General features: G+C 46.7%; 1 protein-coding gene and 1 long non-coding RNA gene across 2 annotated transcripts in view; one reads left to right on the top strand and one right to left on the bottom strand.

Annotated features, from left to right (window-relative positions):
- LOC116950990 (protein phosphatase EYA1-like) overlaps positions 1 to 10791 on the bottom strand; it is a 107324-nt gene extending 96533 nt beyond the window's left edge. Inside the window, exon 1 of the mRNA XM_032969272.2 lies at positions 9825 to 10791. The gene's annotated coding sequence lies outside the window, so the exon portion shown is untranslated. The remainder of the gene's footprint in view (positions 1 to 9824) is intronic.
- LOC116951035 (uncharacterized) lies at positions 9298 to 25381 on the top strand. Its single transcript, XR_004404106.2, has 3 exons — positions 9298 to 9848; positions 13775 to 13883; positions 14046 to 25381. It is a non-coding gene; the product is annotated as an uncharacterized LOC116951035 (long non-coding RNA).
- Positions 25382 to 25669: the final 288 nt, after the last annotated feature.

Here is a 25669-nt window from a genome sequence, read left to right as displayed (position 1 = left end):
CGTGGACAATTCAGGGTAAAACAAAATACGCAACGTATAATTCCCCTCTCAAGTCCCAACAGCAGCGAGCAAACACGGCTCCAAGGTCATCATTTTAAAGAGACACAAAATTATTTTCATTAAGCCACTGGGCCGCAGATTGAGTCATCTGTCAGTGACTGATCGTAGCCTGGAGTCAGAATCGGAGACGCGACGTGATGGCCTATCGCTGGTTTCCAGCGCAAGGAATATACGCGCACACCAACCCACGTTATATGGGCGCGTTCACATTGAAACCAGGCAGAGTGCGTCAGTGTCGACCACAGTCAGCATTAGGGGTTGTTAATCATAATCTTTGTGCTTATTGCTGTTGTAATGAAACAAACCCATCATCAGTCATAGCAGCCCATCACAATCAGATTGTTCAGTGTTAAAAGTGGTGTACTGATCTTGTTTTAAAGATTTGGTTTTTTTTTTACACACAGATGTACATACATACAAACAGATGCATACACATAATGGGGAGGCCTTCCATGGTTGATGGTGGTGATTATTGATTGGGTGACAGATGTGAATTCTAATGATGTCACAGATGGGCTTGAAAGCTGAAATGTCGCACAAATATGATATACATAGAGAAACGAGGACATCTACATAAAGGGTTCATCATGACTAAATCAACCAATGCAAATACAACGTAAATAAAATATATGGCAATTGTCGAACACAAACATACAACAATAGCTTGCACATAATACATTAAATATATAACTACATTTTAATTAACACGTAACATTTTATATTCACCACATTTATTAAGGTCCTTCGGCAGTGGCATGTGAAAGTATACTTAATATATTTAATGAGGTGGTCTGTGATGTGCTGTGAATATTCTCTCCACAGCACTATATCACACGTGTACAAGAGCTGCCCGGACTGTAATGGACAACATATGAGAGGAAATCTAATTTCGAACATCCGCTTACAAATCTCACGTACAGCACCGAAACGGAAGACGCATATGTTCACTTTGTGCTTGCTAGCCGACGCACAACACAGACATCGCGTCTGCCACGGCGTTGTGTTCACATCAAACTCCCCACGGCCAAGCCATCCGAGGCTCCCTCACAGCATTACGCTGGCTGCAGCCTGCGCTGTAGTCGCTTCACAGAGAAGACTTTTGTTCAGAGAAGGAAGCAATGTTGGCTGCCGTGCAGCATGGGTGAACGTACATGCACACGTGCACGGACATGCACACGTGCGTACATCTACACAGGGATTCATCTCTCACTCGATATTCTCCGGACCGCTGCTTGGACTGGCTTCGAGTAGGGGTTGACAGCATAAGGCACTACCACTAGGCTATAAGTAATGCCTGTCCATAATACCTATATTATTGTACCCCTGTATTCCTGTAACCCTATGAACAGGTTTTTATATGTAAAATATATATATAAAGTGTCTTGAGGACAAAATAAGGCAAGATGGATGTGCCGGGCACAGATCATTCCCCGAATAGCGTTCCGGCTGTTGATCTGCACACATGCTGCATGTATGCGTAAGTAAATACGCACACACATTTAGACAGATAGATATTCAGACGTTTAACTTATCTGTACATTTTTATATTTGACCTTTAAAAATTATGTTGTTTTTATTCTCCGCACTGCTGTGCTGCATTATTGTTTGGGTGTTTTGTGTTTAATCAAATACGCTGCAATCTTAACCCAGGCCTCAATTGAAAAAGAGAGTTTTAGTCTTCATGGCATTTCACCGATTTATAAGTAAAGGTCAAATGTGATTAATAGGCAGGCAGAGAAAATAACTAAACAGATATTGCGACGAGTAATAAAAAGATAATCATGTAAGAGAAACATAAAATTTTTGCTTAATAATTTAAAGAAGTTAATAACCAGGCTAGTTTCCACACAAAAATATATATTTCCCTTTGAGGGAGGGTTATGTGGACAGCAGTGCAGCATTATTCACAAGACTCGCCAAAGTGCACAGAAAAATATAAAAATTTGAATGAAAAAATCCACTACTTTAATAGCAATTATCTGAGTAAGCTCACTTATGGAGATGCTACTTCAGTGTTCGAATACAAGCAATATCATAATAATGAAAACGAACAACAGAGTTTTTACTCTCAACGAAAGTAGGCTTAGATTTATATATCCCTTTTCAAATGGCCTTCTTCAAGATTAGCTTGCCAAATGGTTGAAGAAGCCCAGGCGGCTGAGACATCAACGTCTTGCTCACTCCCAGGCAGACACATCCTATATCCTAGAATGCGCATGGCGCTGCTGCTGTGTGTGTTAGACCACGCGTCGTTGGAGTGGGCACTGGATGTGAAATGTAGAGGCTCTTCGCTCAAACAATGCCGCCAATCAATACGCACTCATTACTATGAATGGCACAATGTATTAACCTCACTGCAGTCGTATTTTTTTAATTATTGCACGTTAACAAAAATGATCCAGAATTAAATGTCACGTAATTGTACGGACGGAAACACTCGCGCAACATTATGTGTGTATTATATGTATATGAGTACATTAATACTGTATATATCAGTTTATCGTTTTCCTCGTCATCATGTATAGTTTCAAATACTATTCAGTATATACTAATAATCATGATAAAATATAACGTAAATAATACCTTATAGATAGTCATAAGAACAATATTTTTTCTCATGTCGAAAATAAAAACGTGATGTTGAGGCTGGCTGGCCTTCTTCAGGAGGTGGATAGACGGATGCGTGCCAATAGAAGATCATTTACGGTTAGAAAACAGCGTTACGGAAAGCATCACCAACGCGATATTGAGGTTTCTCTTTTAAAGCCTCCTAATGTTGAATAACAAAACACGACACTTTGCTCAATAACACTGCCCCAAAATGGGAACGATATATAATAATTAGGACGCTGTCTTTCCGACAGCTCTGTTTCTTCATCTGAGGACGGCTGCTTGCGTTGTGGCCGAAACGTCGTGAGAATTGTATTTTATTATGTTTTATTTTTATTATTTTATTATTTTATTGTTTCCCTTCTACGTGGTGATTTTACAGAAATTTACCAAGAATATGAATCCCTGCAGTCACGAAAGCTTTAAATCAAAAGATATATAATAAGTTACGTTTTGAGCAATGAGTCTTCTTAATAGTAGCGAGATGTGATAATTGTTAATGTAATGTGATAATTCACTAGCTAACAATGATAGCTAGGTTTAAAACCAGCGAACGGTTCTGTGCTTAGGTGAAATACTTTATCTTAATCTCAAACCACATGACTGCCTCTTGTTGGGAGATGGGAGGGATAGGTGGGGGGACGTTTCTGTGGGAATGAGTGGATGGTTTGGAGCCTGAAGTGTTGTGTTTACATTTGCACGATAGGCTTGCAAACAAAGGTAGGCAGGTGATAAGAATTACGCCTGCATTCGAATCCTAATCCACAGCTACAGTGAGGGAAAAAGTATTTGATCCCCTGCTGATTTTGTACGTTTGCCCACTGACAAAGAAATGATCAGTCTATAATGTTAATGGTAGGTTTATTTGAAAAGTGAGAGACAGAATAACAACAACAAAATACAGAAAAGCGCATGTCAAAAATGTTATACATTTATTTGCATTTTAATGAGGGAAATAAGTATTTGACCCCCTCTCAATCAGAAAGATTTCTGGCTCCCAGGTGTCTTTTATACAGGTAACGAGCTGAGATTAGGAGCACACTCTTAAAGGGAGTGCTCCTTATCTCAGCTTGTTACCTGTATACATAAAAGACACCTGTCCACAGAAGCAATCAATCAATCAGATTCCAAACTCTCCACCATGGCCAAGACCAAAGAGCTCTCCAAGGATGTCAAGGACAAGATTGTAGACCTACACAAGGCTGGAATGGTCTACAAGACCATTGCCAAGCAGCTTGGTGAGACGGTGACAACAGTTGGTGCGCTTATTCACAAATGGAAGAAACACAAAAGAACTGTCAATCTCCCTGGGCCTTGGGCTCCATGCAAGATCTCACCTCGTGGAGTTGCAATGATCATGAGAACGGTGAGGAATCATCCCAGAACTACACGGGAGGATCTTGTCAATGATATCAAGGCAACTGGGACCATAGTCACCAAGAAAACAATTTGTAACACACTACACCGTGAAGGACTGAAATCCTGCAGCGCCCGCAAGGTCCCCCTGCTCAAGAAAGCACATATACATGCCCGTCTGAAGTTTGCCAATGAACATCTGAATGATTCAGAGGACAACTGGGTGAAAGTGTTGTGGTCAGATGAGACCAAAATGGAGCTCTTTGGCATCAACTCAACTCGCCATGTTTGGAGGAGGAGGAATGCTGCCTATGACCCCAAGAACACCATCCCCACCGTCAAACATGGAGGCGGAAACATTATGCTTTGGGGGTGTTTTTCTGCTAAGGGGACAGGACAACTTCACCGCATCAAAAGGACGATGGACGGGGCCATGTACCGTCAAATCTTGGGTGAGAACCTCCTTCCCTCAGCCAGGGCATTGAAAATGGGTCGTGGATGGGTATTCCAGCATGACAATGACCCAAAACACACGGCCAAGGCAACAAAGGAGTGGCTCAAGAAGAAGCACATTAAGGTCCTGGAGTGGCCTAGCCAGTCTCCAGACCTTAATCCCATAGAAAATCTGTGGAGGGAGCTGAAGGTTCGAGTTGCCAAACGTCAGCCTCGAAACCTTAATGACTTGGAGAAGATCTGCAAAGAGGAGTGGGACAAAATCCCTCCTGAGATGTGTGCAAACCTGGTGGCCAACTACAAGAAACGTCTGACCTCTGTAATTGCCAACAAGGGTTTTGCCACCAAGTACTAAGTCATGTTTTGCATAAGGGTCAAATACGTATTTCCCTCATTAAAATGCAAATCAATTGATAACATTTTTGACATGCGTTTTTCTGGATTTTTTTGTTGTTATTCTGTCTCTCACTGTTCAAATAAAGCTACCATTAAAATTATAGACTGATCATTTCTTTGTCAGTGGGCAAACGTACAAAATCAGCAGGGGATCAAATACGTGTTTCCCTCACTGTACCTACAACTTGCTTCAATTGACAGGGCACAACTGCATTTTTCAAGGCTGCAAATTTCGTTGGTTTCCACTTTATTGATTTGTGCATTCACTTGGCTGAGTAAATAATCCAGCTGCACACCAGGGCTTTTGTTTTAGATAGCGGCACAAGGCGCCAGAATAAAGTGAAAAAAACTGAGATTCATTTTTGACACAAAGGGTATTTGCCTATTGCCATTGGGCAGTCCAAGCAAGACTGACTATGCTGATGAGACACTGAATGTTGAACCTGGTCCAACGTTTGCTTGGATATTGAACCATTGCTGCTGATAAGAAGGCCGTGCAGCCAATGAGATGTGTAAACAATCCTTGTGAGTGAGTGACGCAGCATTGCCGACCCAGCAGCCCGCGTCACGCGAGCCTTTGCGCTGCGTGGAAGCAGCCCCACACTGCTCCAGCAGTTGCTGTGTGCAGACAGAGGAACACAAAAGTTGTTGCATTTTTCCTATTTAAATGAGGAGATGATAGATGTAGCGAAAAGCCTTCAGTCAGCGAATCTGTCGCTTCACACCAGTGTTGATCACATAGCATACATTGCAGCTGATGTCCATAGACAATAATGAGCGATCATGGCTGATTGTAAACCATCAGGATTCACATGAACATCAGATTGACTGTTAAGATAAAGTAAGTGGGCTTTGGGCAAGACATCACTCAAAGAAATCATGGCTGAAGAACAAGGCTGGTTACGGAATGACAAAGCAGGAATACATTATATGTGTGTATGTTGAACTTCTTTCATACCGTACGTAGCAAACCGTGCTAATCGAATGTGCAGGGGAAGGACAACACACAAAACACGTGCCTGAGAGGATGACCACCGCAGAGATAACAGCGATGAGATTAGCCATGTGCAGGAATGAGATGAGTGTGAGGGACTGTGAGGGATGATCATGACAAGGGGAAGGCTTCAGTCAGAAGTGGATAGGACATGGGTAATTATCATGATTCATGAGAGACTGATGTACATTCAAATAATGGTACAGATGGGCTAGGAAGCTGAAATTTGACACACTTAGAGTCACGTATATCTTTGAACGCGATAAGAATTTTCAGCCGTTGGATGAAGGTAACCCACTGTCGGCCATGATAACTTATGACCATACTTCACCACGCTGATCAGTGTGAGTGGTTGAGGGGAAGTGGGGGCAGACCGGTTCAGAGGTGTCACGCCACACCGATAACATCGCGCTAGCGATGTTCGCCATGGCCGGGAATTGAACTCGGCATGACGGGTTAACCACTGTGCCGTCACCGCTTGTCAGTAGAAAAATACAAAACACAAATTGTATGTATTTAAGCCCCCAAAACGTATGACCCAAAGTTTCATTGGTTTCTAAATTGCTTCATGTCCAGTGCTAAAAATAAACCAACCCCATTATCAGTACACTATTAATGTTCCTGCCACAGAGTGTGACACTCAAATTGATAGAAAACTGGCAGAACCCACTCCCCCATGTCCGAGCGGTGCAAGTTATGACCATCGCCGACCATCTTAGTTCATAGTTCAGTTTATTTTGGTATAGCCCTGTGAGCCATTCGGCTCTTGAATAGGGTGCAACCGCAACAAACAAAAAACAAAAACACGAACAAGAAAAACATCTTAAAGTGACTATGTGACTGTACAAACAGAAAATCCATGAAAAATACAGCAAAATATTCCTGAAATAGCACCGTACACCAACGCTGTGTGCAAAAATCCCAGTGGGATGCAAGTCAAACAACAACAACCACAATACAACTAAGATTAAGGCCATCAGTCTAACTCCGTACTACAATAAACAAAAACATGGCCAAACAAAAAAAACGTTTTCGAAATCACCAAAATAAAAGCCATAAATGCAATGTAACGATGATCAGAGGGACTGTGACCGAATTTTTAACAATAAACTATATATGGCTCTCGTGCGACAAGCGCCTCCACGGTTAAAGCAACACACGAGGCTCTCGGAATCGCAGTCGAGCGCAATGCACAGGCTTCGAGCGGCGCGTTGCAAGCGGCGCGTCTCGCGAGAAGCGGCGCGTTGCAAGCGGCGCGTCTCGCGAGAAGCGTCGCTGCGATCGCGACCGTGGGGGCAGGGTGCAGCAGCAGCAGCCCCGGTGATGCTGCTGCACTCGCCTCGCTCGCTGCACGTAGGAACGCTATTAGCCGCCACCACCACTGCGCTGGCCGCTGTTGGCTTTTCCGATCTGCCTAATCCGCTAACGCCGCTCAGCAGCCTCGGGGGCCATGGATAAACAAGTCGCGTTCCCTTCCGCTGGGACCAACTTAGCCGGGGTCTCCCACAACAATGCCACACCGCTGTCAACCGTCGTGCCCCTAATGTCCTCGCCAAACCAGCAGGCCCGGCTCCAATTTACTCCGTGCGGCCGAGGAGTAAAGAGCCCAAGCGAATTGCAACTAAATAAATACGTCGATAAGTCGGCGCTCAAATACGCACGCAAATAGGTATGTGGATAATTACCGCAAATTAATCACTGGGGAAAGCACGCAGAGAGAGAGAGAGATGCCGAAGATGCACCCTGGAGTCGCTCAAGATTGATGCTCAATGAGTGTATTAAATACTAAACGGGGAGTAAATATTCCAAACTACATTTGTCGATGAATGCTCTGTTACTCCACAGAGAATGGCAATTTATTCCAGCGTAATGTTGACTGATGTGCAGCGGCATGCGGCAGAGCAGAGCTGTGGTTTTCACACCTGATGATGATTGCTTGTGTTGCAGTCGAAACGTCGTGAGAATTGTATTGTTTTTATATTTTTATTATTTTATTGTTTTATATTTTTATTATTGTATTGCTTCCCTTCTACGTGACTTTACCGAAAGAACCAAGAATATGAATGCTTCTTCCGTTAACAACTACGGCGTCTGTTGCAGTTTCAATGCAATAACGTGTTTGAGCAAGCAACTAATTGGGTGATAATTTTTGTGATTATTGCCTTTCAAAGGAGCATGAATAAAAATGTTAATTATTTTCGCAAAATGTAAATGTTCCACAAAATTAATTGCTGTAATATATTACACGAATAATTTCCAAGTTGTGTGCCTATGTGTGTGTCTCTGTCTCTGTGTGAGTCTCTCTTTGCTTGTTTGTCTGTCTGTGTGTCTCCGTGTCTATGTTTGGTCTCTCTCTCAAATTTAGCATTTTTTTGTAGAACGTAATCAACCAGGTGGGGTGTTGACTGTTTTGTTGGCCGACTGTCTGTGTTGTATTGCATTATATTTCCAAGTTTACTATGTTTACTCATTCATTTGTACCTGATGATGGTTGCTTGTGTTGCAATCGAAACGTCGTATTCTATTATTATTTTATTTATTTCTACGTTACTTTACCGAAAGAACCAAAGATTTGATGAAAATACTCTCTCCGCTCTCTCGTTGGTGTGGATGTATAATTGTATTTTTAAGATTAAATAATACTGTCAATATGACCATTAAAAACAATTTCACAAACCTATAAAATGCAGTGTATAAGAAATAATGAAAGGTATTTAAAATAAATAGACATTCGGTGTACTGTACAATCATTCCCATTCTCTCCACAATTAAACTAAACTGCATCGGTATGGAAGGTTTTGTGCGAAGTTGGTTTTGAGATGTCAAATGTAATCGTGCAAAATGCGCTTTCCTTATATACATTTTATGAACATGAAAATATTTAAATCTCAATTGAAACATTTATATTTCTTAAAATTGTATTCAAAATATATATTCTCTGTAATTTTTTAATACAAATCCTAATATTAACTACACTCGTAGGATTAAAACACCAATATAACAAACATTATTATAGGAACATAAACATTTTTTAGTTTTTCAACATGTCTATAGCAAAAGCCACGAAAACAACCAATGGTTTGATAATAGTGCAAACTCAACTCCTTGATAATTCTCGTGACTACGTGTCTTGTATTGTCTGCACTGAAGGGGAAACTCGCATCTCCGTATTTGTTGCAAGCACCTTTGGCAAGGTCAAAAAAGGCATGAACATTGACAGCCACGAAATGATTGATTACAGCAGGAGCCATAGAAATTCCCAAAATTAAAATAAACACAACGGAAAACCTCACTTTCATTTCCAAATAAAATGTGTATTCAAATGTAACCAACACATTTAAATAAAACAAATACATTCGAATGCAGTGAAGACATACCGAGATTATGCAATGATCGATTGTGCACGCAAATGCATGAGACAAATGAAAACAACCCTACGATATTAAAGGTATTAAACTGGTTCGCTAAATAGCTCTATTTCAAGTTGTAACATGAAAAAAGAGAGACGTAACAACGAATGCCTAATGCCTTTCATCTTTGACTGTGATGCTTGTGTTTTGCATTCTATTTTAACCATTAGAATATCAAACGAGGCCGTTGACAATCCTGCGAGAGCCATCAAAGTGACTCTCAAGCAGTCCAGTGCAGCGGTGGTCCAGCGCGACGGAGCGCCTACTCGGGGCACAATCGTGCGTCAACAGACACTGGAGCTTTCTAGACAAACCAGAGGGGCCCTCTTTTTCTGAACGTTTTTTTTTTGCCATATGAAATTTCATCTGCGTGTGGCTAGAAGCCAGTGGGCTATTCGTTACAAGACCGCGCGCACGAACGTAAATAATTTAGTTTGGCCAATGACCAGACTGGCACCAGCACCAGCAAGGCAGCGAGCATAAACCTACAAAGGGACAGAACGCGAAGCCGTCAAGCAGAGGCGGCCGAGGGGTCTCTCACTTACGTGGGCGACAGCACCGCACTGCAGGTATTTCTTGCCACTTCTTTTTTCACCGCGGGTGGCAGAAATCACCGAGATGCACCACGTATTCCTACTCGTTGGTTTTCACCCTTCACCAGACGGCGACACCACGAGTAGCCTGCCGCGGATTTCAGGTCGGCTCGCGCGCCCGCCAGATGCGGTATTCGGATGCTCTGCAGCGACAACGCGTCTCTCACGAACTTCAAGCCTCATGCCATTCTTTCCACACTGGAAGTGCCGGCCGGGAGGGCGAGAGGAGGGTGTGGCGGACGACCCTGGCATCGCTCGACGAAGGGCCTCCCACTGGCTTCCTTACATGGCGTTTGCGCATGAATATGCATTGCAAGACAGGGCAGCCCCCCCCCCCCCGTCTCTAAGATTCCTCCTGGCGATGCAACAGCAGCAGCCTCCCGGAGCAATCGTAGTCACGAGTGACTGCGTAAGCGTCCACGGCAGAGGCAGCGGCAGTGACGGCGGCGGCACTTGGAGTTACTCAGTGCTTATCAAGAGGGCCCTTGGAGGAGCTACCAACGGCGCACTCCTCATTGCCTCTGACAAACACCGAGGTGGCAAAATTGCACTTGTGTGGAAAAACAAGAGAGGCTGCACGGAGTGGGCATTAAACCCCACTCAGTCACAGCCCCACGGACTCGCGACAATAGAAATGCGCCTCTGCTTCTTGAACATAATCTCTCCGTAGATGCTGCAAATGACCATCGCGGTTGGCATTGCGCACTTCTTTATATGCGCGTTCCAGAATTAAGGATTATATTTGATGGATTTTTATTCCTGCAAAACATCTTAAACTATTAATGTAACTGTGTTTTTAGATAAAGCATATTTTTTTGTTGCAAGGGATTTTATGTTTTGTCAACAACGATGAGAATGTTCCACATTACGCCCGACATTGGCGAGGATGCTGGGACCTATTGAGGGCTGATGGTGAATTTGGGCACCTGTTGTTGTCATCACAATATGCCATGGACCTCAATTTAATTACCATCAGTAGTATCTTCAAATCCTTAACACTGTGCCAAATAAATGGATATATAAACTAGATTTGGTGCTTTCGTGACTGCAGGAATTAATCTTTGTTTTTTTCGGTAAAGTCACGTAGAAATAAGAAAAATAAAATTATATATTATGTAAAATTATATATTCTGTAATTTTATTTTTCTTATTTCTCCGTGACTTTACCGAAAAAAAAAACAAAGATTTAATGGATATATAGTATGTTCAGATGTTAGTGAGACAAATATAAAAAAAAATCAGTGAGAAATATTTGATTTAACACTCATATAACAACAGTGGCTCCATTATAGACTTAAATATTAACGAAATAAAAAAATGTTTCACCAGGTAAAGCCCACTGAGTTGTATAGCTCTCTTTCAGAAGCGGCCTGGCCACAATTGATAGCTCAATTAAGTGGCTTATCATTATGTGGAAATGTATTGCAGCCAAATACTGGAAACGCGCGCTTCTAAATGTGGAGGGAAAAACCAGAGGACCCGGATAAAAATCTACGCGACCACGTGGAGAACATGCAAACTCCAAATATACAGGCGTCAGGGTCGGGATTGAACCCACGACCTCCTGCATACCAGGCGATGGAGATAACATCTCACCACCGTGGCACCATGGTACCCACCTCTGTTTGTGGGCCTGAACAAGTGATGTAAATTCCACATTCCTATGGTGGGGGTCAGTCCTTCTACGGCACAAATTAAAACTTGTGAATGCTTGTGGTGGTTTCATAAGTGGATGTGCGTATCCATGTGTGTACGCACACAGCTACAGCCACTGCTGAGTGAGGGCGTATCCACAGTCCTTGGGGTTGTTTGACCTTACTTCACCACATCAGTTAGTGTGGGTTGGTGAAGGGAGGACTGAGGACTGAATTGAGATGTTACTCACCACTGATGTTAGCCATGGCCAGGAATGAAACTCAAGTTTCCAGATTCATAGTGCACAGCACTAAACAATTTTACGCCACCACTCCCCCCTTACACTGTGACCCACACTTAATCTTCACAAAAGTGGCTTTAACAAGCCAACGTGTTTCTTTGCTCACAACCATTGGGTGGTAATTATCTTCATTTACGGTGGCGAGCCATTTCCCTCTTACAGGGGGCCGGTTACCCTGAGAGCTTCAGCTGTGAGCAACTCGTGTGGACGAGTCCGTGATTTTCTGTGGAATGGAAGGCCATCAGGTCCCCAGCAGGGCCCCCAGCAAACGGTGGAAGAGCGGGACACAGGTGAAGAGATCTGCCCCAGGCCACGTCTCTCCCCTCCGGTGCTTCGTGGCCACATGGCTCAGCATACATTGGGCCCCGCGTCTCCTCATGGAAGCCGTGACTCTCGCCACCTTTCCTCTGTCATCGTGTCAGCAGAAAATAATGAAATGTTGCTCTTCCACAATCCGATTTAAGCGCGTGTGGTTTATTAAGCGACGGAGCGAGGCAACGACAAAATCGGCACGGCGGCTTGTACGGAGCGGCTTGTACGGAGCAACGCGGATTTCTGCGCCCGGGCGTCGCAGTGAGCGGCCTCGCCGGGGCCACCAGAAGCCGGAGCTTTGAAGTGCTCTCTTTAAACAAAATCAGCATTTTTGTAAACCAGTCATGTTGAGAGAGGTTTTTTTTTAAGGAGTTTAAAAAAAACAAACAAGAAGGAACAGCAAAGCAACTCTGGAGAGGACCCACAACAAAGGGGGAGGGGAGTTTTAGGCATTAAAAAAATTCTTACTGGCTAAAGCAAAAGGGTAACTCAATCCTCCGAAACGTGGCTTTTTGAGAAAGAACGAGAGGGAGAGAGAGAAGGGAGAGAGAGTGCCGACTTTGAGGCGCTTCTCACCAACCGAGCGAAACGAACTGGGAGCGAGACGTTCCGTGGGTTGACGGCTCTTGCCTGTATGCGCATTGCTTACGGACGTTTTTTCTTCTTCTGATAAAACAAAAAGTTGGCCAAACTTCCCTTCGTGACTTTGAAATATTCAGCTGTGTCCGAAAAGTGAAAAAGCACTCTTCGACCATTTTAAGTGCCGGCATCTTCTGTTTGCGGACCTTGACTGGAGCCGGCGTGTGTCTGAGTGAGCATCCAGCACTGCATCGTAGACGCACGGCACGTCGTGACGGGTCGTAGCAGCTTGAGCGGAGAGGCCTCGCTGGACCCGTGCACCACTGTCACCGTCAACATTATTTGCGGAGTACCACGCAGTCAAAACCTGGTGTTTTGTTGAAACAAATCGCAGTTGCGAGAGTTCTTTGGACTACTTCCCACGGCCCTGCCAACCACCAGTGGCCACGGGTCAGAAGCCACTGATCGAGACGAACCCGCTTTACTAATCGCTGACGTCGGTAGTCATCAGGTTTTAAAACAGACGTAACATTATGAGTAACATTAACAGCTGTGCCAATGTGGTCATTCTAAATCATATAATTTTTCATTTTTAGTCACATCGAATACTTTTGTTTAACACAATGACCAAGACATATCCATCATAATAATTATCATTCTAATATGTGGCATTCGTTTAAGAGCTTAACTAACGTAACGATCTACGCTATCGTTTAACGTGACGCTTTGTGACAGCGACGCAGAATCATCGTTTCCTCTTCTCTGCCAGTGCGGTGCTCGTGTCCACTTGTGGAGGAGGCTAAACACCACCACCACCGTGAGTGAGTGAGTGACATGACGAGAGTTTGCCATTTTGCCGCGGGTGCAATCGGCGTCCGATGTAGGAGGGCCCAGGTTTAAAAACAAATGGGAACAAAGGGGCAGCTTATGTGCATCCAGGTAAGGACACCGGTAGCCGCAGCAATTTACTTCCCACCGCTGCTGTTTTTTTTTCTCTCTGCGATCGCCTCTTTTTTTCTGTCCCTTCACGAAATGTCTCCATGGTGACGTTTACACGTCTACACGTGGTGCGCAGGGCTCGTCTCGGCCGAGGGAAACGCGAAGGGGGAGCGGCCGCCCTCTCTCGGGTTACACCTTGAACAATGCAGCGCCACAAAGGCGGCTTTCACGGAGGCCTCTTTCAGGTGGGGAGAAGGAGAATCCGTTCGCGAGCCAGGCCGGAATTTGGCTTGCGCCGCTCTGCACTTAGCGTCGGCCCGAATAAAGCACAGAGCCCCCGTGACAGCCCCGCAGCGAGCCGAGCACAGCATCTCCTCTGTCACGGCCCCGTTTTTCAAAATTTCCAGGGACACCATATGCTCGGCACCGCGGCCGGCGCTTTAATGGGCGGCTGGGAGGCGGCGCGCCTGAAACTCGACGCTCGCCCCAGCGGCCGTGCGCGGGGTGCGGCGTCGCGGAGCGAGCGGGCGCGCAGCAGCAGCCCCCCGACAGCGAGAGGGCAGCAGCAGCCCCCCGGCAGCGAGAGGGCAGCAGCAGCCCCCCGGCAGCGAGAGGGCAGCAGCAGCCCCCCGGCAGCGAGAGAGAGGTGCCCAGCGCCCCTCGCCCCGCTGGCCAGCAACAATGGTGCCCGGCACCGCGCTAATGAACATTCTATATATACAGTCTTAATTTCAATTAAATTAAATACAAATGTAACTTTCAGAACTAAACATTTATTTCATAATATTAAAATGTAATTATGTTACAAATTATTTCAAATGATGCTTTCTGTTTCACTGTTCTTATTTAAACCCAAATCTCCCTTTAAAAGGGGACTTCTGGTCCCAATGGGCTCTTACCTGGGTCATATGTAAATGTCCTCTCTGACCAATCAAAAACAAAAGGAAATACAAAATGAGCATTAATCTCTCAAGTATGCACTGCCCCAAGTGAACATGCGAAGTTGGTCTGTGGGTGCATCAACTCGCATAGAGAGTTGAAAGAATGGCTTAATCGCTTACAGCCGAATCTCTCATGGTCACTTGACAAGGGCCATAAGAAAACAGAATTTACATTTCCAACACTAAGAGAGAAAATAACTGGAGATTATGAAAGTCGACTCAATAATAATAAAAAAGTAATCTTTAGACTACGTGCTTTCAAAAGTAGTGTGCATTGAGATTGTTGACCAGTTCCTTCTGAGTAACAATTGTCTGTTTCGCAGGAGCAGCAGCAGCAGTAGATGGATTGGACATGAGAAGGTTGAGAGGGTTGAGAGATATGGCGCTGGTGGAGTTCTGCATGCAGAGCGGTGGGTAAGTTGGAGAGATGTGTGGTTTAAGCTGCTGGGAAGCCATCGTCAGAAGCTGATGCTTATCTTAATTGCCTGTGGGTGGGAGTGTCCATCATTATGTTATCTGCAGGCTGGGGAACGGTCATTAGCGGGAGGAAGTGTTTTGCAGCGGCTAACGCCAAAGCTCTCAGGGATAAGGACACAAAACTACCCCACTTACGCTCCCACACCCGCCACCCACGGCAGCATAAAACAACACAAACACGGCCACTCCAGCGCGCTCAGTGGTAGCGTGGGGCCGGTGTACGATGGGGGAGGAGGGGCTTTTAGAAATGTGGCTGTGCCCCATTAAATTCTTCACCCAAGGAAGCTCATTATCACCATCATCGCCCACCATTATCGGCACTATCGGCACCACCGTCGTCGTTGTGTCAATGTTGGGCCCCGTCGTTCGCACTGAACGTGTCTGGAGGCAAACAACCGCCCGCCCACCGGGTTGAGACGCCGGGGGATTGCGTCCACTGACCCCAGGCAAAGTCATTCTTTCAAAACTTTTGGCCGTCAGAAAAAAATGGCTCGTCTTTGTTCAAAAAAACAATGCACGTGTTGAGCCAAAGCACTAAACCGCGCATGTGGATAATAATTCATCGCGTTCGCATCACGTGCCGCGCGCTGCCAACGTCGTCACGGAAGGGTTTCTACGTTTACGAGCCCGACTCCTCTCCGAGAGAAACCCGCGAGCACTCTTCTCACGCACACATCGTCAGCTTTAACGCAAAACTGGTTTCCTGAATTGGTCGCCCCAAATTAACACCGTATTTTTGTAACAGTTTTACATCGGTTTGTTGAGGGCGTCGTTATATATTTTTTTCTCAGACAAATTTGCAGGGGTCAACGTATTTAATTCTAAGCACATGCTGAGACTCGTATAAACCCTACAACAGGTACGTAACTAAATGATGCAAGGGTTGCTCGTGACAGAAAGACATTTACAAAAAATGTAATAATTAGGATTTCAGATAACTATTACCACAAATTAAAATTGTAAGTTTTTCCAGGGTTCGGTCCTCGAAGTCATTGCATATGAACCACGTGACTGTGGGCTATGTGGTTATTTCACCGACACAGTTTATTGACCCCATGCAGGAGATAGCCTGAGGCAACTCACAACAACGTGCAACTCTGTGTGAGTCGAGCGATTTCACCGCAGTGCGACGACCTATCCAGATGGCTCGAGAAGCTCTCAACCCGCCCTTGAACAGGCCAGGCCACCTCACTGTGGCAACAGAAGAGCTGGGCACGCTGGTCACCACTGGCTCAGCACCGTCACAGCTGGGTCTCATCTAATTTATGAACGAAAGATGAGTACCATGCATGCAAATAACCACTTGACTTTGCACATGCGCTACTGCCATAAATCCAAAATCAAATCTTACAGTTGAACAAGTCGGTTATACTTTCATCGTTGTTTCAGAAAAGTAAAACGAGCATCTTCTCTGGCCCTTAAACAGTGCTTGATAAACTCTTACACAGGTGCCTGCTAATCAGTCAAATGTGTTTGTTTGGAAGTTGGGAGATGACATGGTCACCTGGTGCTGGTGTAATGTGCGAGTGTAGCCCACTCAATTTCTCGGGAGCTCTCCAACCACGGCTAAAGGGCCCGCAAGCACGGCGAGTGCGCTACACGCGTGCATGCCTGCCAACACGAGATGACCGTGCCTCCCGGTCACTTCACAGAGAGCCCCATCTCACCGCATCGCTGCTCGGCACTGCATCGACCAATGGGCAAACCGAGCAGGATTCCCAACGCAGGAATCAAAGAGGCCTCGTCTCCCAGGAGGTGGGCGTTTTTTTATGTTGCAGGGGATGGCGACGTCGGTGTACAGAGGTGTTAAATCCGATACTTCTGCCAGGGCAAGCAGAGCTGCGAGCAAGTATCGGATGCTCTTGCGCAACGTGTGGACGGACTGCGTGAATGAGATCAAGCCAGCCTCTGGCTGCAGAGGATTTGTCCACTCGCAGGCCCAGGCTGTCATTCAAGCTTCTTGACAGCCCGGAAAATGACATTGTCCGTGACCTCTCCCTGGCCTCTCAGCTCCTCTCATCGTTCTGCTCTGTAAAAACACAGGCGTGCATTGGAAATCTGTCGTGTGCCGCTCTCTATACCTGCGGGGAATGCTACTTTATTTGAAAAAAACGGAAGGGCCGGAAATATATGGTGGTCTTGAGGGTAAACATGCAGTTCTTTCAAGTAGGAGTATGTCGGAGTATACGGGTAAATCCTGTTTGCAATGTGCTGGTGCTGTCATAACACTGCTCGTTCCTAAGTACGAAGCGCGGAGTAACACACTGTAAGTGTGTCTTGTTCGCAAACACACCTGTCCTTCCACCACTTTATTTATAGCATCTGGAAACAGACGATTGTACATTCACACAGCCCTGGTCACACACGCATGCACGCACGCACTCAAAGACACTCTGCTCAGGTGCGGATGCTGTGGGCGAGCACATGTGCAGCATGGCACACAGCAATGTGGTGTGGGTAGCACCTCGCCTTGTGATCACATACCGAGTTAGATGCCCAAGACGGGTTCAGATACCTTTCACCTGGTCACACTGCCCATGGCCAGGGATCATAGCCTGGTCGCCCTCACTGTGGTGCCATGCGCTAACCGCTGAGCCACTGCTCTACACCATAATTGAATAGTGAAATGGGCCAATGGGTTTATGTGTTTTTAGAAAGGCACTTTGTTATGGTAATTGTCCATAAGCAAATATCTGTTATTCTCTACTGATAGGGCTATTCATTATTCCGCTGAAAATATCTGGAAAGGGCATCTGTGTAAGCAGGGGTTGATTCTGTCCTATGAATGTTCAGTCCTCCTGAACAAATCTGCTAGCACCGATTGATTAACAAGGACATCACAATGATAATTATGGGACTCAGCCCATCATCTGCCTGGGGTTGATCAAATAAGTACCACTCTGTGAGAAGCCAAGAGTCGTTGACCTACAGAGAGATTGTCTCGCACAATGGGAATGTGGAATTTCCACATTGGGCTGTGGAATTTCCGCAAGCTGCGGGCTGCCAACAAACACGAGCCCACACCCACCTGAGCCTGAAGACGCTGCTCACTATTTTAGGTGCGATGCATCACGCACGCACTTGACGCGTCGTTTTTGCTTTGACGCTTCTGCACAAGCGCACGTCGGCAGCCGCTAATGTCCATTAGAAATAGAATTACTAAAACCGAGCCGCGTGACGGTCAGACACGATTAGTGCATGAAGACAGGCTGTCAGTCAGCCTGCGAGCGAGCGAGCGAGCGGGGTGATTGAGAACCGTGCCTCCAGAACCACATGACGAATAGGGGATCAGCGTGGGTCGTCAGACTCGTCAGCGCCGTTTACTCGCGAGAGTCGGCTATGGACAGGGAGCGACCCCCACGCGAAAAACCAAATATTATTATCTCAGCTCGCCTCCTCTCTCCTCTGGCAGGCCGTCGCGCGCGCGAGTGTTGACACAATGTGCGTGCGTGCAAGTCTAAGAAGAGGTTGATGTGTGTTGATGTGTCATCCATCACCGATGCTTGAGCTGTCAGCAGAGACCATCTCCCATCTCCCATCTCTCCCCCCAGACGCTTCGTCTGCAGTCAGCCCCCCCTGCCCCTCCCCGCATTTCTCAAGCGCGATTTCACGCACTCCCTTACGCAGCGACGCGAGCCTCCTCCTCTTGTCCCGGCAACCGCAGAGGGTGCAGGACAAAGTGCCGTTACACTCACACACTTCATGGTACAATACACGTTACACTCACGTTACACTCACACACTTCGCGTTACAATACACGGTACACTCACACACTTCACGTTACAATACACGTTACACTCACACGTTACACTCACACACTTCACGTTACAATACACGTTACAATACACGTTACACTCATACACTTCATGTTACAATACACGTTACACTCACGTTACACTCACACACTTCATGTTACAATACACGTTACACTCACACGTTACACTCACACGTTACACTCACACACTTTATGTTACAATACACGTTACACTAACGTTACACTCACACACTTCGCGTTACAATACACGTTACACTCACACGTTACACTCACACACTTCATGTTACAATACACGTTACACTCACGTTACACTCACACACTTCGCGTTACAATACACGTTACAATACATGTTACACTCACACGTTACACTCACACACTTCACGTTACAATGCACGTTACAATACACGTTACACTCACACGTTACACTCACACAGTATATACGGATGATAGCGGTCGCGAAAGCCTCCCCGTGTTAAGTCGACGTCACGCGTCGTGTGCACGCCTCGCGTGCGCATCGCGTCCACAAGTAAAAGCTGCGCACGTGCGGTTTTTGTTTACTCACTTGAATGCAATACATAGGTTGTTTCATTTGTGCTTCCTCACTTGCACATGTGTAGAATTAAATAGACGTACGAATTCTTATATCGCTGCGTATAATACTAAAATAGTTATAAGGGTAGACTCGGCCCTGTCATAGGAATGAGGAATTTCCATCACTGACTCAGGGCTGTAAAACAGCTCATTGGAGCGGGAAACCACTTTGAATACAAAATCGCGAACTGGGCTTTATATGTGGACATTCAATAAAATGGTAATTCAAATTAGTTTTCAATCGAGTCAAAATAGGCATTGGATCAATGTTCATTTATATTGGCAGCCCGAAGCCAGGAATTCAATTGCACATTCCGATCACAGGAGCCGGTTTATCTATGGGCCAAACACTGTGGATATCTCACAAAGTGGTACTCATATTATTAATGCCAGAGGGATGCTGGGTTGAGTCGATCTCCATCCAGCATTTTAAATCACAATCTTGCAACTGTGAGTCCAATGCTGTGACCACGCTGCCACTCAGCAGGATGCACACACGCACTGTTGGCTAAATGTCTGGGCAATTGACAATATGATAGTGATGCATTCAGCACTGTGTGGACTAACGAAAAGAGTGCTAATGAAATGCCGGACAAGTGAAGTGTGTAACAAAATCTTGTATGGTTTTCCGTTTGTGAGATCAGGTTCATAGTCACCCCCTGAACTCCGCTTACATTAAATAATCGGCCCAGCTTAACATCTTGATGCTCCAGTCGCAGGTTTATCTCTGCCAAGTCGATTGGATTACGGAGATTTGCTCCACACAAATGTGCTCTTGAAAGTCATCCGCTTCCGACCCATCCTCCCGTCACTGCACGCGCCCAGTGATGTGTCGGCAGCGCCTGCGGACACCGTGTGAGTGTGTGTGTGAGCGAGTTAGGGTGTGAGTGAGTGAGGGTGTGAGTGAGGGTGTAAGTGAGGGTGTGAGTGAGGGTGTGTGAGTGAGTGTGAGAGTGTAAGTGAGTGAGGGTGTGAATGAGGGTGTGTGAGTGAGTGTGCGAGTGTGAGCGAGTTAGGGTGTGAGTGAGGGTGTGAGTGAGTGTGTGTGTGAGTGAGTGTGAGTGAGTGAGTGAGTTAGGGTGTGAGTGAGTGTGTGAGCGAGTGAGTGTGAGTGAGTGTGTGTGTGAGTGAGGGTGTGAGTGAGTGAATGTGAGTGAGTGAGGGTGTGAATGAGTGAGTGTTTGTGAGTGAGTGTGTGAGTAAGTGAGTGAGTGTGTGAGTGAGGGTGTGAGTAAGTGAGGGTATGAATGAGGGTGTGAGTGTGTGAGTGTGAGTGAGTGTGTGAGTGAGGGTGTGAGTGAGTGTATGTGAGTGAGTGTGTGTGAGTGAGTGTGTGAGTGAGTGTGAGTGAGTGTGTGAGTGAGGGTGTGAGTGAGTGAGTGTGAGTGAGTGAGGGTGTGAGTTAGTGTGTGAGTGAGTGAGGGTGTGAATGAGTGTGAGTGAGTGTGTGAGTGAGTGAGGGTGTGAGTGAGTGTGTGAGTAAGTGAGGGTGTGAGTGAGTTGTGTGAGTGAGTGAGGGTGTGAGTGAGTGAGGGTATGTGTGAGTGAGTGAGTGTGAGCAAGTGAGGGTGTGAATGAGTGTGAGTGAGTGAGGGTGTGTGTGAGTGAGTGAGTGTGAGTGAGTGAGGGTGTGAGTGAGTGTGAGCGAGTGAGGGTGTGTGAATGAGTGAGGGTGTGAGTGAGTCAGTGAGTGTGTGTGAGTGAGTGTGAGCGAGTGAGGGTGTGTGTGAGTGAGTGAGTGTGAGTGAGTGAGGGTGTGAGTGTGAGCGAGTGAGTGAGTGTGTGAGTGAAAGTGAGTGAGTGTGTGAGTGAGTGTGTGTGAGTGAGTGAGTGTGAGGTCCTGGGGGAGGGGAAATCCCTCAGCCAGGAAAACATCGTGGCACAAAGTGGGGATGACCCTGCTGAGGCTGCGGTGCCTCAAATGTTGGAAGAAGTCACCCCCTGTGAGTGGCTGGCTGAGGTGCCATCTGTTGAGGAAGTACTGAAGGCGATCCGGAGTCTGAGACCAGGAAAGGCACCGGGTAGAGACGATCTCCCAAGCGAAATGCTGAGGGAGGGTGGCGTTTGTGCACAGACTTCCCTATATGACATCAAAATAACAATCTGGACCACTGGACGGGTTCCAGAGGATTGGAAGGATGCCCTGGTGGACCCCCTCTTTAAGAAGGGGGACCGCACAGACTGTAACAACTACAGGGGCATCTCACTCCTCAGTGTGCCGGAAAGGTCCTGGAAAGGATTATTCAACATCGCCTTGCCAGGCACGCTGAGGAGAGGCTTGCGGAGCCCCAATGCGTTTTCAGGAAGGGGCGGTCCTGCACAGATGCCATATTTTCTGTCCGTCTGCTACAGCAGAGGTGTAGGGAATTCCAACAAGACCTACATCTCTGCTTTATTGACCTGGTCAAGGCCTATGATACCATCAGTAGGCCTGGGCTCTGGGTTGTTCATCGTGCTTTTGGAGTACCTGACCCTCTGCTCACGATCATTAAGGACCTTCATGATGGTGAGCGGGCCCGGGTAAAACTACGTGGCCGGGAGTCAGAGCCATTCCCTGTACACCTTGGGGTGCGACAGGGATGTCCTCTGGCTCCCACATTATTTAACATCTATTTTGACCACGTTTTTCATGAAGCCTTCAATAGCTGTACCGGGGGAATCTCCATATGGTACAGATATAATGGGAGGCTGATCGATGCCCGGGTGCGGTCAAGGGATTGCTCCCTATTGCTCAACCACGTTATGTATGCCGATGATTTGGTAATAGCTGCTCATTCAGAGGAAGAGTTGGAGACGCTGCTGCTGGGACTGGAGCGTGCCACTAAGAGATGGGGCCTTACCATCAGCCCCACCAAAACTAAGCACCTGCCTGGCTATTTTGTACCATCGGACACTCCACCCCCACAACTCCCAATCGGTGATGGGGCAGTTGTGGAGAGAGTGGAGAGTTTCCCATACCTGGGCAGTGTGCTTATGACCGGCTCCAGTTTAACAGCAGAGGTCTCACTCCGAATCAGTCGAGCGGCAATATCTTTTCATCGGTTGCGTAACGCTGTGTGGAAGCTACCTGGTCTGTCGCTCCGCACTAAGCTTCAGGTCTTCTCGGACACGGTCATTCCCTCCCTTCTCTACGCTTGCGAAACGTGGACCCCCCTAATGGAACATCTTCGCCGGTTAGAAACATTTAGGCTAGCCTGCCTACGATCCATCCTGGGTTTAACCAGGCTGGATTGTGTGAGGAGCTCACAAATTCTTGATAGATCTGGGCAAGGCCCCATCGGTGAGCTCCTCCGGCAGGCAAGGCTGCGTTGGCTGGGTCATCTAGCCCGAATGCCCAGCCACCGCATGCCGAAACAGCTTTTGTTCGGCCGGATTGAGGGGGCTAAACGGGCGCGGCTCGGGCTAGAGAAGAGATGGAGTGATGTGGTACAGGAGGACGTGGAGCTGAGTGGACTTGCCGATGACTGGTACCAGCGGTGTCAAGATCGGCCTCTGTGGAGGAGGCTCGTGAAGGACGCAATTGGGCAGTTGGAGGCAGCCGCCCTCCAACAACAACGGAGGGCGGAGGAGCGACGCTCACAACAACGAGCGGAGCGCCGGGTGGATAAAGCACAGCAGGTTGGTACAGTAGGGGGCACATGTGGTGCACCAGCCAGTCATCTCAGTCAGTTGTCCCGTGGCACCTGGGTCTGCCCCGTGACCTCCTGCCCGCGGGCGTTCGACACTTCACGTGGCCTCAAGGTGCACATGGCCTGGCACAAGCGTCGTGGTGACGTCACCGCCACTTAGTGGCGAATGGCGGTTGTTGTTGTTGTTGTTGAGTGAGGGTGTGAGTGAGTGCGTGTATGAGTGAGTGAGGGTGTGAGTGAGTGTGTGAGTGAGTGAGGGTGAGAGTGAGTGAGGGTGTGAGTGAGTGTGTGAGTGAGTGAGGGTGTGAGCGAGTGAGTGAGTGTGGGTTGTGTGAGCGAGTGAGGTGTGTGAGTGAGTGTGTGAGTAAGTGTGAGTTGTGTGAGGGTGTGAATGAGTGAGTGAGGGTGTGAGTGTGTGAGTGAGGGTGTGAGTGAGTGTGTGAGTGAGTGAGTGCGTGTGTGAGTGAGGGTGTGAGTGTGTGAGGGTGTGAGTGAGTGTGGGTTGTGTGAGCGAGTGTGAGTTGTGTGAGTGAGTGAGGGTGTGAGTGAGTGAGGGTGTGAATGAGTGAGTGTGTGAGTGAGTTGTTTGAGTGAGTGAGGTGTGTGAGTGTGTGAGTGAATGTGAGTTGTGTGAGCGAGTAAGGTGTGTGAGAGAGTGTGTGAGTGAATATGTGAGCGAGTGAGGGTGTGAGTGAGTGAGGGTGTGAGTGAGTGTGAGTTGTGTGAGCGAGTGAGGTGTGTGAGTGAGGGTGTGAGTGAGTGTGAGTTGTGTGAGTGAGTGAGCGTGTGAATGAGTGAGTGTGTGAGTGAGTATGCGAGTGTGTGACGCACTTGTGTAAATGGGTTCCTTTGCAAAGAGCATTTGTGTCAATCATTATAGTGAATGTCACTTGCAGACTACAATTGCGGTCTAAATAATTATTACATGCAAATCATTAGCACGTTGGCTACGTACGGTGCAAAGGAAGTTCAACATACAGTACATAGATCACCATATACATTCACAACGCTAATTCTGAGCTTTATTACTACCCTAAGACTAATCCTTACCTTAAGTCTTAACTCAATCTGAACACTAACTCTGATACTAACACGGACTTAAACAAAAACCCAAACTCTAACACACGAATGCTAACACTAAACTTAGTCATACTACTATACCTAAAACCAACACTACCCATAATATTGACCCTATCACTGACCCTATTTAAAACCCTCCCTCAAACCCTTACCCTAACACTAAGCCTGACAAACACACTACCCCCCAAACTACCCATAGCCTTCGCCCTCACCTTACACTGAGCCTAACCCTAAACACGGATGCCAGAATAGCAGACGTATGGTACGTTCTGTCACTCCACTGCTGGATAAGGGCCTCCCCACACTGTCCGGGTTATGGGGGATTAACAGGTGACATGCAGCCCAAACCTCTTATCAGTGTCCATAAAATCATACAAAACTGGGCGCCCACAACTACAGGATTAATACATGCTCTCCTAACTATTGCTGTAGATTGCAGGGATTTTTTAAAATCGTATTTTAAGACAAAGTGATGTCTTGCCCAAATGAGCACTGAGACGGTGATCACTGCCTGTTTACAGCCCTGGGTCTGTGGTGGAAGTTTCACATTCCTGTGGCAGAGACGAGTCTATCCGTGACTTAAAGCTTTCGTGACTGCAGGAATTCATATTCTTTGGGTCTTTCGGTAAAGTCACGTAGATAGGTTCAAATTAATAAAAAAATAAAAATAAAGCTACGACGTTTCGGTCACAGCACAAGCGATCGTCATCATTAATGTTAACCTATCTACGATCGTCATCATTCATTTTAACCTATCTATCATCGTCATCATTAATGTTAACCTATCTACGATCGTCATCATTCATTTTAACCTATCTACGATCGTCATCATTCATTTTAACCTATCTACGATCGTCATCATTCATTTTAACCTATCTACGATCGTCATCATTAATGTTAACCTATCTACGATCGTCATCATTAATGTTAACCTATCTACGTGGTGCCTTTACCGAAAGACTCAAATAATACGAGACTATCCGTGTTGACTTCCTCACAAGGTGATGTTCATTTTATCGATCCTAAAGGGATGATGGGCTGAGTCAACTCCCCAACCAGGATGTGAACTCGCAACCTTCTGGTTGGGAGCCGCTCGTTCTACCGCTGAGCCACCCGGCCGGACGATGAGAAACATTGCTAAAGGCATAAATAATGTGTACACACAGCACACGTTGCATGAATGTGTGTTCAATAAAACAGCATCCGAAACTCGGGAATGTAACTGGATTATAAAAATTCTGTCAGCATGACTTCTTGAAATACATTGTCAATTCAATTTTTTTTATTGACAAAAATGTCCCTTTGTGAAACTGTATACCGAACCACAGCGCCGGTTTGCATCGCGAGACAAATGCGCGAGAGCCACGAGAGCCCCAGCCCGTGGGCACGTCGGAGTCGTCGGAGGACTCGGAGTCGTCGGAGTAGCTCGACTCGTGAGCGCCCGCGCGTCTGCGGTGACCCCGCGGCCACCCGCTGACCGATGGCACACGGAGAGGGAAAGTCCGGGGCAGACGGAGAGCGGCCCGGGGCCCGACCTT

The sequence above is a fragment of the Petromyzon marinus genome, chromosome 3 (genome assembly GCF_048934315.1).
Source record: "Petromyzon marinus isolate PM22_M1 ecotype Great Lakes invasive population chromosome 3, UKy_Petmar_22M1.pri1.0, whole genome shotgun sequence".
NCBI lineage: Eukaryota > Metazoa > Chordata > Hyperoartia > Petromyzontiformes > Petromyzontidae > Petromyzon > Petromyzon marinus.
Note: the sequence above shows the minus strand (reverse complement) of the source record. Positions and strands in the feature narration are given on the sequence as shown.